This window comes from Helianthus annuus, chromosome 6 (assembly GCF_002127325.2).
Source record: "Helianthus annuus cultivar XRQ/B chromosome 6, HanXRQr2.0-SUNRISE, whole genome shotgun sequence".
Classification (NCBI taxonomy): domain Eukaryota; kingdom Viridiplantae; phylum Streptophyta; class Magnoliopsida; order Asterales; family Asteraceae; genus Helianthus; species Helianthus annuus.
The window spans coordinates 121877975-121894038 of record NC_035438.2 but is presented as its reverse complement, the minus strand read 5'-3'; the positions used below and the strand labels follow the sequence as shown (position 1 = coordinate 121894038).

The 16064-nt window shown below is 35.1% G+C and overlaps 1 long non-coding RNA gene across 1 annotated transcript; it reads left to right on the top strand.

Moving 5' to 3' along the window:
- Positions 1-4989: 4989 nt before the first annotated feature.
- LOC118479846 lies at positions 4990-12906 on the top strand. The gene is made up of 9 exons (XR_004861020.1): positions 4990-5130; positions 5481-5598; positions 6367-6518; positions 7051-7179; positions 8080-8142; positions 8471-10485; positions 10567-10711; positions 11033-11786; positions 12589-12906. It is a non-coding gene; the product is annotated as an uncharacterized LOC118479846 (long non-coding RNA).
- Positions 12907-16064: the final 3158 nt, after the last annotated feature.

The following is a 16064-nucleotide window of genomic DNA, read 5'->3' as shown; positions in this document are numbered from 1 at the left end:
TCTGGTTTCCTAAGCACATTTTTAACAGGATAATTAGTTTTAACATGAATCCTATGTGTTTCAAAATAATGTCTAAGCTTTGTTGATGCCATTACTAGAGCCAGTATTAGTTTTTCTAGGTGAGAATATCTAGTTTCAGCATTTAACAAACTTTTGCTAACATAATAAACAGGATACTGCCGACCTTCGTGATCCTTTACGAGTACTGCACTTACTGCATTCCCTGATACTGCCAGATACAAAGATAATGGTTCACCATCCTCAGCCTTCATCAATAGAGGTGCGGTTGAGAGATACTGCTTCAAATCCTGCAGGGCTGCTTCATGCTTCTCACCCCATTCAAACTTTTTATTCTTTTTCAGGATATCATAGAATTCTTTACACTTTTCTGAGGATCTTGATATAAATCTATTTAAGGCTGCCACTCGTCCTGTTAACCGTTGAACATCCTTCATATTTGAGGGAGACTTTATATCCAAGATAGCTTTTATCTGCTCCGGGCTTGCCTCTATCCCTCTTTTTGTCACCATGTATCCTAAAAACTTTCCTGCCCCCACTCCGAAATGGCACTTTGCAGGATTAAGTTTCATATTATACTGGTCCAGGATATCGAATGCTCCTTTAATATCCTGAAGATGATCCTCAGCTTTCTTGGATTTAACCACCATATCGTCAATGTACACCTCCATGGTGTCCCCCAGTTTGTCTTTAAACATCATATTCACCAATCTCTGGTACGTTGCACCTGCATTTTTTAAACCGAAAGGCATAGCAGTATAACAATAAATACCTGTTGGTGTCATGAAAGCAGTATCCTCCTGGTCCGAAGGTTCCATTTGAATCTGCTGGAATCCTGAGGATGCATCCATGAAGGTCAACATTTCATGACCCGCAGTGGCATCCACCATCGAATCTATATGAGGCAGAGGGAATGGGTCTTTTGGACAAGCTTTGTTCAGGTCTGTGTAGTCTACACAGACTCTCCACTTCCCATTCTTCTTTTGAACCATTACCACATTTGCTAGCCACCTAGGGAATTTGACTTCTCTAATCATCCTGGACTTCAATAATCTTTCAACTTCCTCTTGGATAATTGCATTCCGCTTAGGGGCGAATTTCCTTCTCTTTTGTTGTGTAGGCTTGAATGACCTGTCAATTCCAAGCTTGTGAGTAATAATGTCTTTAGATATACCTGTCATATCCTCATGCTTCCATGCAAACGTTGACATCCTGCATTTCAAAAAGTTAATTAATTGTTCTTCAATATCCTGAGGGATATTGGTTCCCACGAGCACCGAAATATCGGGATTATCCTGGTCTAGGATAATTTTCTTCACATCCTGCTCCGGATCCTCCACGATATCCTGGGCCCGCGTCTTTAATTGCTATGCTGCACTAGGTTTGGCTGAGGATTTCATCGAGGACGAGTAGCATTCTTTTGCCTCCTGCTGGTCACTGTCGATCTTGACAACCCCCCAAGGGGTAGGGATCTTGATGCATTGATGATATGTTGATGGTACGGCCTTCATATCGTGGATCCATGGTCTTCCTAGGATGATGTTATAGCAGGATAGAGAATCCATCACACAGAAACGTTGCATCTTGTTGACTCCTTCGACATATACGGGCAGCTTTATCTCTCCCACTGTGTTCCTAGCTTCTCCACTGAAACCAACGAGCACAGTGGACTTCGAGGTGATATCCATCGGAGACACATTCATTCTCTTCAGAGTCTCCAGTTGTATTATGTTGACGGAGCTGCCATTATCAACCAGTATCCTGCGTACAAAATGGTTAGCCACATATAATGTTATTACCAGAGCATCATGGTGAGGATCCTGGACAGTATCCCTATCATCTGCATCAAAAGTGATCACTTTGTCAGTTGTGAGGGTAGTCATCCTGACAGGTTTGTCTCCCCTCTCGGCCTTAGCTTCCTTTGCATGTCTCTTTGCTGCCGAATACGAAGTTCCACAAATGTCGGATCCTCCCAAAATGAAGTTGATTATCTTGGCATCGGCGGGAGGTGATGCCGCTCGCTCAGGTTCCTTCTCGGTATCCTGAGCCTTATTCTTCTTTCTCCCTAAGAGATCTTTCAAATATCCCTTGCTTAGAAGATAGCTTATTTCTTTCCTCAGAGCGATGCAATCCTCAGTCATATGTCCAAAATCTTCGTGGAAAGCACACCATTTAGACTTGTCTTTCCAATCTGCTTTTTGTTGATTCTTTCGAGGCCACCTGGCTTTATCTCCCAAACCCTGCATAGCATACATTAGTTCCCGTATATTAACAAAAAAACAATATTCAGATAATTCAGGATATTCTTCAGGATCCTCGTCTTCAACAGCATTCACTCTCTTGTTATCATTTCTGCCATATGGCTTAGAGCGATATGGCCTATATGAGGATTCCGATTTCCTGTTAGTCGATTCGTATGTTGAGGATGCATTCATCCTTTCTTGCATTTTTCTGTCATCCTCCAACCAAATATATCTTAGAGCCCTGTTCCGGGCTTCATCCAGGTTCCTGCATGGGTTCATTACAAGGTCTTGATAGAATTGAGAATCCTTTTGCAGCCCCATCTTGAAAGCTTGCACAGCTGTTGCAACATCAAGATGGGGAATGTCTAGTGATTCCCCGCTGAACTTGTTCACATAATCCCTAAGGGATTCCTGAGGCCCTTGTGTTATCCTGTAGAGATCACTTGTTAATTTTTCAAAGCTTCTACTACAAGAAAATTGACTATTAAATAAATTCACTAAGTGAGCAAAAGATGTAATCGAATGTGGAGGAACATTCAAGAGCCATTTCAAAGCCGATCCTGTCAAGGTTGAACCAAAACCCTTGCACAAGCACGCTTCCTTGAGCTCCGGAGGGATAGGGTTGATCTCCATCCTTTCCCTATACTGGGCAATATGCTCTTCAGGATCCGTGGTTCCGTCGTAAAGCTTCATGTTTGGAGTCTGGAATCTTTTTGGGATTTCAGCATCACATATAGGATGCACGAACCGAGATATCCTGTGGCTATCCTGGGATACTTCAGGAATTGGCTGCACCACCCCAGGTACACTGGATATCATATCCTTTAATTTCTGAAGCTCCCTGGATAATTCTGACGTTACAGTTGTATCCTGCAGAGATCCAACACTGTTAGTGGCAATAGCATTATTAGTATTTGATACGTTACCCGTTAGAGGATTTTGCCCATATCCTAAAGCATATCCTGAGCTCCTCACAGTTGATATCCTGACCGAGGAGGGTATTTCAGGAGTATGATTCTGAGGAAGGCTGGGCACAATATTCCCCCTGTTATCCTCAGTATACACAGCTGAACTAAAGTTCAACGCTCTGGGATGTAATGGAGTGACATTATCCTCAGCAGATCTGCTCGAGCCAGACTTCAGGAGTTGTATTTCCCTTAAAAGCATTTGGTTTGTTTCCTGTTGCTGCCTCATTTGTTCCTGCACACTTCCAAATAAGGTTAGAATTTCATCGTTAGAAGCTAAGACAGGAGCAGATCCTTGGACACTCCGAGTAGGGATAACATCTTGAGATTGTGTAGAGGCTGGCATCCTTGGAGGAGGTGGTGGAAGCACCGAACCAACTGTTGCAGAAGTTGTAGCAGACACAGTAGAAGAGCTCATGTTTGATCTTGAGGCCATTGTAAACAATGTGGCAAAAAGTTTCGAAAACAGAAAACCGATTAACGATTTCACAAAGATTTTTAGTAAAGAGAGCACCAAATGCCCCACGGTGGGCGCCAAATTGTTTTGGTCAAAAATTACCGAAGCAATTAAGTGATCAAATTAGTTAAGTGAGGTAGTGTGCTAAAAATGTGTTGAAAATATGCTGGTTATGTTCTTTGGAAAAACAGTGTTCAGGATACGGCTCAGGATATTGAGCTGTATCTACGATCAAACAATGAGCAAAAAGGTAAAGTAAATGACACGAGATGTACGAGGAAAGCCCTTGATCAATCTAGATCGCCGGCACAAAACCTTGGGAGCTGACAATCGCAGCTGCCTTGTTCTTCTTATTGCTTTAAACTTCTGGATACAGTGCAGGATATAGATCAGATCGCTAAGTGTTACAATGAATTTGTGTGAGAGTTGCGAGAGAGCAAGTGTTAGAGTGTAGAGAGTGTGATTGTGATGTCCTAGTTGATCTGATATACCCACCTATTTATAGTAACGAATTACAAACAATAATCCCTACAAATATGGGCTACTCCGAATATTCCATTATGAACGTTATAAACCGAGTAATACGGCTCCAACGTCTTCCCTTGAACGACTTGGACCGAGTCTTCCGTGGAATAGGTCTCGTTAACGTTGCTAGCTTCTAACCCACGTGCCTGCACATAATCCATTAGTAATCCCGAGGATACCATTCAGGATGTTACCGATATCCTGAACTAGCATCCCGGATGTAAACAGATACAATATAAACAAGATATATATCAAGATATTTTTCAGGATATGGGCTCAGAATTTCACCCATAACAATATATAAAAAAAAAATTAGGGTTTTAACTTTTATAAACTTTCAGCATATTACAAAACAGTCCCCGGACTTAAATTCATTTATGTTATGACATAATTTAAAAGGAGACTAACTTATAATTTAAACTAAGTTACATTGTTTTAAAAGAAATGATTTAACTTTATAATACAAACTAACCAGGTGAGTTTTCTAACTTTAAAAATTTAACGAGACTAGTTAGATTATTATAAAAATAAACTTGTAAATAATAAAATTAATTAATTTAATTAGTTAAACAATAAATAAATAACCCTAACGGATTGAAATTTTTTTTTGAAAGGAACCAACTTCTAAAAATAACTTTTCAAGGCTCTATTTCTAAGTTAGGAAAGTTACGGAAATGCGGAGCGTTACACTTACTGAGGTAATTTTGTTAATTTTTTTTGTCTTATTCTACAATTGATGAGATATTTTACTGTTTTTGATTGATCTTTGTTTGAATTTGTGCTTGTGAAATGCATATGAGTATTCACTACCAGTCTCACACACACAAATGAGAAAAGAGTAATTATGTCTTCTTTGATATTTCACTTTTAAAGGAATGGATATGGACAGCAGTCACCCTATGCGCTTGGTTGACATAAAATGGTTAGTAGAATCACTACTTTGTTCTTTTGTGATTTAATGAATGGTTTGCAAATAATCATTTGAAAATTAAATGTAAATGTAGGTGATTGTCCATGATACTCTTAATCACGAATATAATTATTGTTATTATAAAGATAATAATAAAAAACAATGCAAAGGTACAACTATATTTGTGTCAATTCATATTTTAATTTTATAGGTAATTAACTATAAATGCACTACTAAACTAAAAATGTTTTTTCTTAAACTGGTTTGTGAGGTTATGATCATTTGAATACACTTTGGGTGACTTTTAACCCGTTCGCAAGTTTCCAATCTTTGCAACTAATTAGCTCAGATTCCATTGACAGATTGTGTTTTAAAGCAAGCGAACTAATCGAATACAATCACCAACCTACGCTTTCGTTTATTCTTTTCCTTCTCGATCAATCGTTCCTTCTGGTTTATCCTTCATCATCCAATTTTAAGGTTTGTTTACGTCCAACATATGTTTTATTTCATAATATTATCTCCGTTTTCAGAATGTTGTGTTGTTTTTTAAGTTGTCAACGATTTTAAGTTGTCAACGAGATCATTTATATTGATTAATACGAGTTTTATGAGCAGAATGATTCTGTAATTAGGTACTTGGATTAAACAGTAGGAGGATTCATTTATATTGAAATGATGTTGTTTGTTGCTTTTGAAGGTTTCATGACTTTAGGGTTTCATTCAGTCATGTGATTTTGCTATTATACTGTCTTTATTGATTTAGTTAATATGATTTTTGATTTCATTTACACCAAAATAGGGTGTTAGTGGCTGGGTTTTTCAATATGTGGTGAAGCACTCTTTAAACCTGAAACAGGTAGCGGTGCAGTAACTGGACCCTGAACACCCGTGCACCAAAATGTAGTCCTGTTGTTTGTGAATGATGTTGTTGGTGTATGCAAGGTTAGCTCATTGAAGATTTCTGATGAGAGACAAAAAATTAAACTTCGTTGTTATTTTTTATTATTACGTTTCTTATTAATAATTATGCAATTAGTTTGGATGAAGGTGTTTATGAATTTAAGCATGGAAATCTATAATATATAGGGCTGAAATTAAGTCTGATAGTTTTTGGGATATCTCAATAGTCAATACTAATGGTAAATAAGTTTCTAAGTGGATATCTTAGTTACTATAGATAATTCAACAAATTGTGTACATATTAAAAATGTTGATTTCTCACTGTTAAAAACACTGTTGTTGTAGATTATAAGAGATGAAGATCTTGAAGAGTTAAAGGAGCTTAGCTACAATATATATGAGACAGTTTACCATGGAAATTTGAGGGGAACTGATGTGGCAACTAAGCAAATAAAAAGAGCTGTTTTGCAGCTCGATTATATGAACAAGACAAATTGGTTAGTTATCTATATTTTCTTTCACTAATTATCAATTTGTGCAACTCAGGATTTGTATTCTTCATTTAGCTCATTTGTTTCATGCTTATGATTTGATTCCGGACATATGGGTTTTGGCGAGAAACATATATTCTTTTAAAGCTTCACCATCTATGGCATCACATAATTAAAGACTTTTCATTTGAGACTGACAATTTGGATGTAGTCTTTATTCAGTGCTAAAAAATAAGAACTTGCTGAAAGTTCAATGATCTATTAACAATTTTTATGCTATTTGTTATACACTTCTGTAACGTTAAATGGTGGAGGTAGAGAAGCTTGCTGAAATTAAAAGAAAACAAGAAGATAAGTCAGTTGTAAGATTATATTATTTTAGCTATGTGTTCTCACACTTCCTGAAGATCTTTGATCATCAAATTCTTTCTCATTTCTCGATGTTTGATTTTTTTTAATATGTTGTTGATGTGAGATACTTTAAATGGATCTATTGTTTGAGTAACTTAACAGTTACATATGTTATTCCAAATTTCAGGTTGTTGTGGTTGCTGTTATGACATGGTTGGGATGCTATTTTTTCTACGTTCCTCTAGAAATATCATATTCATCTTTCATCTTGCCGTGATGTGACGATATCAGAGTTGGTTGCAGAGACAAAGCCTCGGTAATACAAGTGCTCTTTTTGTTCATTGTGATTGCTTAATTATGATCTAACGTTTTCTTTTATTCTTGAAAGTTGAGTCATTTGATTGTGAGGTAGTCAATGGTTTATATATATATTGAATTTTTTTGCTAAGTAAGGTGCATTTTATCCTTCAAGATAGATAGTAGCTCGCGTTCAATGCTATTTCTATGACCTCTACTTTTTACATGGTTTATTGTGTATATTTAAAAAAGTTAACCTCACGTTCAATACCTCAAGCTTTCTATTCGTAATTATTGGTAACGGGTCAAAATACGGAGGAGTTGAAAGTAGTAAATTTTTTGTATCGGTTACAAGCCAAAAAAGTCAAGGTTCTTCGCACGTACTTGAGGCCTGAAAACGCCCAAAAATGTGCATTTTGGCGCTTCTTGGGTTTACTCGAGGTGCTAAGTGAAAAAAGGATTGCCCTTGCGCACAGTCACACTTTTTAATACCAAGATTGTTATGTTTTTGGGGATAATTGTTTGTTTTTGGTGGATGTGAAGTAATGTTTGTGCTTTTTAGCAATTTTTAGGTAATTTGTGTGATTTGCAGTACTTAACAGCAGGTTTAGTGTTGAATTATGTGAAGTTTATTGGAATTATTGAGTTTGAGTAGCGTTTCTATGGAATCTACAAGTTCTACGATAATGATGTAAAACTACATGTAGTTAATTTGTTCGCGTAGCAATAAAAGTTGGTTCATATAAATATCTTTGAACAATATGCTAAGTTCTGTTGTGTTTTTTTTTTGTAATTTTGCACTTTGTCACTTAAATTTCAAAGGAACGGTTTCACTGTAATGATTGTGGAATTTGTAGGTTAGTAAGGAAAAAAGTGATATTGTTTATGAATTTGTATATATGATTGTTCTTTAATATAGGCTGATGACAGAGTGTAAATGACAGAGCTGGTAATACGAGTTTCTTCCATTGCGAAAAGTGTGGTACGTGCTCATTCTTTCATGGGGTATTATGGCCTTTTTAATCACTTTTATCTTTCATATTACCAATTTTTATACATGTGTTGTCACTTTTCAGTACCACTAAAATGCACTTACGATCCAATTTGATATGTTCGTATCTTACATGTTTTTTTGAAGTCTATGTTTCTTATAAGCATGTTTTTTGAAGTATGTTTCTTATAATAGTGGTGATTTGTACACCACCATATGCAAGTTTAACAATCTATGGTACAACAACATTTTCGAAATACTTGGAACACCTAACCGATGAATGTTGAAGTCATTAACTATTTTATGTGCATAATCACAGGATCATGCTTTGATGTAAAGTTGTGTGGTAATCACACATGTATTGGAAACTCTAAGAAAACCCACTGCCCTACATGTTATGAGGTATGACATTAATGGTGGCAAGATTGGCAGGTAAGAAATGGGTCAATGTTACCTTCGTTTATCATTATAATTGTGTATTATCCCAGTTATAAGTTATATCATCTACTTTTGATAAAAACAAGCATGTCATCTTAATTCATAAAAAAGTTTAAAAAGCATTGTTTATTCCCATGTGATGTGATACCTGGTCCTAAAATTACTTATGAGGAAGTGTGGTTATCAATTGAGATTGAGATTGTTGAATTATAAACATATGCAGAGGTCAGTCAAATGTCAAGCCGATTTACATCAGAATCTCACGTATACGCTGATAAGCAAAAGATCTAAATCGCCAGTTTGGTTTGTTTAAATTACAATAATATATATCACTATCAGATGCGGCAACATGGCTTGCTTTGTGGATAATTTGTATATATAATCATCCGGTTGGTCAGTTTTTACTCCATTAAAACTCTGTTGATAATTTGATGCTACTATTTATACACAATGCGCATTGCTAGGACTATATATTATTGAGTTATGATGCATTTATTGTTATTTTAATCAGGGGTTTGATCCTCTCCCAATAGGGCTCTTGAAATCTGCATTATATTGTGTTCTTTTTATCTCGATTCGAATAGGGATTTTATCGTTTTGCATGTGTTCGTTTTTTTCCTTTTTTTTGCATTGTTTGTCCGTAGGATGGAGTTTTTGCACACGAAACATATGAGTATGGTTCTGTTTGTTGTTTCTTGCTCATGGGTATGGCATCTAAAATGCTTGCTTACTGTACAAAACTACCAAATCATTAATTGTTCAATAAAATAAAATTCACTTTAATTATTTAATGTTTCGATTCTTTTATATAGAAGAGTTGACTAGAAGCCTATTTAAACCGTTTAATGTTTAGGTAGTTTACAAATAATTTGAAGCATGTTTTGGTGGATGTTGAATATTTTAAATGTGCTGCAATACTAAACCAACTATTCTTTCAATGTTCTTTAAAACTATAGAATGTGGCACTTTTAGATGTCATTTGAGGATTATTAGTTGCATGTCTTTTACAATTTCTTTACAATCAATATGATATTTGGTAAGAATCCATCCAGTTAAAATATGGCTACCTTCTCTGGTTGATAATTTCATAAATGCACCTGCTTAAAAGCCTTGACGGGGCGAACTCGAAGTAATTCGTCTCCATGTCTGAATGTTTTTTGTGATTGATAATACCAGATTTCATCGCTAGCATTTGTGTGTTTACTCTTGTGATTGAGAATACCAATTTTACAAACTGACCATGTTGGTTTGGGTCAGAGCATGCTTGGACAAAATGCTTATTATCATTGGACATTTCCTTTTCTGACACTAATAGGTCGTTTGAGGGAAAGTATATCTTCCACCAATTATTTCTATTCTATAAGCCATCCTCACCCAATTTTACTCTATAAGTCATCTTCACCTAAAAGTATTTGTTGTGTTAATGTGGCTGGTCACTTTTTTATGATTTTTCTTTTTCAAGTGGTTTACTTTTGAATATATTGGCCACATCATCAACAATTCTTGATTAGTATTTGAGAAAAAAGACATGATGGGTTTTTGATAGGATTCACATCAGTTCTTATCATTGTAGGTGATTTCGATAGGATTCACATCAGTTCTTATCATTGTAGGTGCATCAGTTCTTTGAGAGATATTTATCTTATTATTCACAATGTACACTTTGGTTATTTATTATTGTAGGTGCCTCATCAACAATCTGGTAATTGGCTAATGTTTCAGCTCAAAGTTTCACGGTTTTGGGATTACCATATCCGGTTCGGAGGAGGTGTCGAACCGAATGGTGGAGAATACTATGTCGAGTATGATCAACTGGGTAGCATACACTCATTGAGTCATCTTCGAATCAACAAGGTGGTAAGTCTCTTTCAGACAAAGATCCCTTGGAACAGAAAGGTATAATATTGTTTTTATCTTATTAAAAAAGAAATTTCATTTTATCGTTAAATTTGAAGTGTTTTGACTTTGAACATACAGTTTAATGTTGCAGGTTTAATCTCATTTATTGTATGTCAGTACTTTTCATTTTTACCATTCCACCCGTGCTTAACACGCTAATGGTGGACAGTGGGATTATGTTCCTTCTTATGTTGCTTCTCTTAAAGAAGGATTTCCACTTCAGGTGACTATTTGTTTGTACCTTTAATGATTGATAAATAAAAGGTCATATTAGCTATTTTTTTTTTTTCTTTTTTTTTTTCTTTCGAACGGCAAATTTGGATCACTGACGGACCACTGGAGTATCATCGTGTCACCAGAGGAACCACCCGATCATATCCATCTCCACTAGGTATAACGCCACACCAATTCAGGAGGAAACCCAATAAACATGGGAAAACCCCCTTGTGGGAATCGAACCCAGGACCTATTGGTCCCAAAGCTTTATCCCACCACCAAGATGCCACTAGGCTATTAATGTTTATTTTAATAAAAATCAAAACAGAGATGATTGGCAGCTTGAGACATGAGATGAATCAAGTCTACATTTGAGGGAGTTCTGGTGATCCATTCAGCAGGCATCATGCTTCTTCCTCACACGATGCATCTATGAGGGAAGATCATGTTAACCAATATAGAAGATCTGAGTCATTATATGCAAATGGTTCAAGGTACTCCCACTATGCACATGGTGGGACATCATCAGCTGATGGACTGCACACACCAGATCATTTCTCATCCATAAATTAATTAGGCATAGCTCTGTAGGAAGGTGGCGTAGTAGTTACACGAGTCAGAGGGCCAAGGATAGTTGCTAAAATATTTCCACCAATAAATAAATACCATGATAGAATGGGACATCATGAGGTATGTAATCCTTTTGTACCTTTAAAAAGGTGCGCGCTGTTATTTTTATAGTAATAATTAGCATAACTAATTTAAAGTTGAATCATTGTCTACATAGACCATTACGATGGTGGATCAAACACCCTTTTGTGGTCGAGCACGGCGGGACGAACTTCCTTTCGAATTTTTTTCTGTATTTTAGGCTTGCTAATGTGCCAAGATAGGTATTAGTACATGTGGCAATATGCACGGGTTGGGTAACGGGTCCAAGCGACAGGTCAAAACCGGTTGAAAAAACGTTTGTCCAAGCGATAGTTCAGTGAAGTATTCGTTCATTGATCTACTCATACAATAGAGTTTTTACTTGGAGCAGTGTCAAATGCAGCTTCACACCTTCGTTTATGGGCACTCAGGTATATATTGTTACAACACTCATTTTTCTCTTGAAAAATAACATTATTGTTCATTTTTGTTTTCACTTTTAAAAAAGTAATGTTAAGTTATTAATGATGTTGGGAAGAATTTAATCTTTATTTCTTGATTATCTGGAGAATTGGTAGTTCAGTCAATATTATATCGACTTGGGAAAAATTCAGTAGACTCCCTTCTTTAGAAGTCTTAAGGATTAGGATTTGTAAGCTTTACATTCTTAGTTTTGATGTTAAAAGTAATATGATGTTGATTACCAGCAATTGGGAGTTGTTTCTTGGGTATAAAGTTATAATAGTTATTTTATATAAATTAAGTATAACGTTATGATAGTTATTTCATATAAAATTATCAAATTCTTTAATGTGTTATGGATGTTTATTTTTCTAAAAAGAAAGGACCAATACCGAAATATGGCTTTACTCAAGGTGTGCCCCATCTAATAAAACTATAGTAATTTACAAATTACACATTCATTTGCATATGTTGTAGAATTTAGAGCTAATTGTTTCTTGGTAACTACGAATTTCAAGTTGAAAACTAAAATTGTTGATTTTATTTTCTTGAATACGAGTAATTTGAAAACTAGATTTGGGATGATACAGACTTCTAAGTGTGAAAAGTTTGATATAATAACAGCCTTCTATAGTAAGAAAATTTTGATAAATTTGTTTTCAAATACTTATACCTTAGTCTTAAAATTGAGTTATAATACAACTGGATTAAAGCGTCAAACATTACTCCTAAAATTTCTTATCCTTATGTATGTTTGCATCTTTGTTTCAGATGAGGCGAAACAATCAAACGTTGCATGATAGCATCAAAGGCGAAATAAGGGTATCATATTTTAACCAAAATTTTAATTCGATCCGAAAAAATCTCAAGGCAAAAAGAGATAAAAGAAAACAAGGGGTTAACCCAGAGAGAAATACAAAGAGGAAGCTTAGAGTTGCTGCCAAACAAAAGTGAACAAAAAAAAAGGAAAACAAAGACTATGAAGTTTGGAAAAAGATGGGTAAATTAATAATTTGTCTTCGAATTTTGTTTTTCGAGTGTAACAAATTACTATTTTATTGTTATTGTATAAGTTATTATTTAAAAGGATCCCACCATAAGTTTTAATGCGTACAGTTTGTTTACAATATGTAAACACTGATAGATAATATAATTTACTTTTAGACCACCCGTGTAACACACAGGTACTTAGACTAGTAATTGTAAGGTACTTAGACTAGTAATTGTATATATAAAACATTGTGAAAAAAATTGGGTAAAATCAATTGTTATTATATATTAACTGAGATACATAGTAGGAAAAGTAGGTATCTTGAATTGAACTGATCTTGTTGTACAACTTTGAAAAGTGTAATTGTAGTACCGTACGTTTATTGATGTATATAAATGCATGTGTTTGTATATGATTATGGAGGGGTCCAGTGGCGGATCTTGACCTAAAACTCAGCATGGGCCGATTTTTTTGAGATAAAATTAGCCTGGACCGAACCAATACACATTTAAAAAAATTCTCGAAAACCTAAAATTTAACACTACTTGGCGAAAAAACCGCACGGACCAAGGCCCGGTCTGGCCTCCTCTAAGCTCCTCCCCTGGAGGGGTCATGAATGTGGGTCTATACATAATATTTGTATATGTATATCTTTCTCTGTGCATATGTGTTATGTTTTGTGAGTAGTAGATAGTTGTCTATATACCTGATTATCAATCGAATTACTCACGACATGCCCATAGGGTGCAAACGAGCCGAGCTACTCGCGAGATACTCGAGCTCGACTCGAAGAAAAGCTCAAACGAGCCGAGCTTAAACGAGCTCGAACTCGAGCCCGAGCCTAAAAAACAAACTCGTTTAGTAAACGAGCCTGAGCCCGAGCTTCGTTTATCAAGCTCGAGCCGGCTCGCGAGCCTAAATGAGCTTTTTGTTTATATATTTTTTATTAATATATTAAACATATATTTATATAATAATAATTACCATTTATATAAATATAAAAAAATAACTTAATTATATGTATAATGATAATTACAATTAATATAAATTAATTAATAAATACTAAACGAGTCGAACCCGAGTCGAGCTCGAGCTTGAAAAATTACCTTCGAGCCAAGCTCGAGCTCGAGGTCGACACTGGTCGAGCTCAGGCTCGGCTTAGCTCGTTTGCACCCCTACCACCATCAATATTCATTCAAGGTCGATGCATGTTAAAAATACGAGCGATTCTAATCTCAAAAAATAAAAAGAATTAGAGACACATTTAACTTAATTATCAACCATTATTATGCCTATGTGACTGTAACATGTTACATATTCCGTGATGCCTGTGATAATCAAACATCAACGTCTCTGCAACATGTTTTCCTTCATCATAGCAAATCCTAACTCCTGCCGAATATATGAAAGAAGCAAAAACAAATTTCGTGTTTTTTTATTAACTTTGAACAAAGAAAAGCACATTTCAAAAGTCTAACTGAACGCTCTGCAAATAAACAAAAATTAACGAAGATAAAGAATGGTGTGAGCTTACCAATTGGGTTGAGATTACCCCAGTAGGTCTTAGGTTGACGAAGATAAAGAATGATTGTACTTCTCGACTTTTTTAAAGGGATTGTGAATTCATACACCATAAAATTAGACATTTTAGAGCATTCAGAGCATTCATATCCATCCCACCATATTTTCACCCTAAATTACACTAAAAAACACTATACTTTCTCTCTCCGTTTCAATTAAATAATATTTTTTATACCTTTATCATTACGTTTTCTCTCTCTTCCACTCATAGCCACTTTCAAAATATATTAAAAACTGTAGGGGGTGAACAGTGTCCCCCCAAATATACAGATGAACAGTAACATTTTCTCTCTCCTTCACTCACAACTACTTTTTATACTCTTTATATTTTAAAAACATCACACACAGAATTTGATTTCTTGGATGTGAATGCTCTCACATCCATGGAATTAAATTCTGTGTGTGGTGTTTTTAAAATATAAATATTATAAAAAGTAGTTTTGAGCGGAGGAGAGAGAAAATGTTATTGGTCATCTGTATATTTGGGGGGACACTGTTCACCCCCTACAGTTTTTAATATATTTTGAAAGTGGCTATGAGTGGAAGAGAGAGAAAACGTAATGGTAAAGGTATAAAAAATATTATTTAATTGAAAATGAGAAAAAAATATAGTATTTTTTAATATAATTTAGAATGAAAATATGATAGAATGACGACACAATCAACTTACTTTTTTACTTTTTAGCCGTTAACGAGACATGTGCTTTTTAACATCACCTCATTTTTAATATTATTTCTTATTGTTTACTATTATTATTATTATTATTATTATTATTATTATTATTTATTATTATTATATATTAGTTATACTTGTAACAAAAAAATAATAATAATAACAACAAAAAAAGGTATTTTTTCACGATATTATTATCATTTTCTCACGATATCATAACATAAAATGATGTTTTTAGTTTATTTTATAGGCAAATTGAAAAATAATAATCTCATCTTTCTAAAGTTGGTCGATAATAATCTCAAGTCAGTTATTAGCCAATAATAATCCGACCTCGTCCAACTTTTTTGTAAAATAGTCCGCCGTTAAAATAGCTTAACGGAGTTAAGTTTTTTTCCGAATTACAAACCGATGTTTTAGGGCTTTTGATCAGAACGAGGATACGAGTCGATTGATGTAAAACTTACCTCAAAATACTACCTCCAACCCACGAAAATGGTGCTTCAATTCGGGTGTTTAACTTCCAATTAACAAAATTCAAGCCATTTCGAACACAATTTTATGGTTTTTAATATTTGTCTATAATTTATGAGAAACTTGTTGCCAAAATTAAGTTGTGGGAAATTTGTCAAAAAGTTTTGTAGCAAAAAAACCATTTTTCTAGTAGTGGTATTAGACCGTAGAACAGGGGATGCGGCTTTGAACTGGGTATTAGGGGCATGCGTGATTATGGGTATAACGTGGGTTATTAATGTTTTCAACATGCGTGATTAGGATTTTTGAGTTTATAACGTGCCTGATTTTCAAATGAACGTGCATAATTATATGTCGTACCGGTCGTACGTTAAGAGTTATTGTACGTTAACCTTTCTCTATTACACATAGGGCTGCAAACGAACCAAACGAACACGAACAAGTCCTTGTTCGTGTTCGTTTGTTAAGAAATATATGTGTTCACGAACTGTTCATGAACGCTTACCGAATGAGATTTTATGTTCGTGT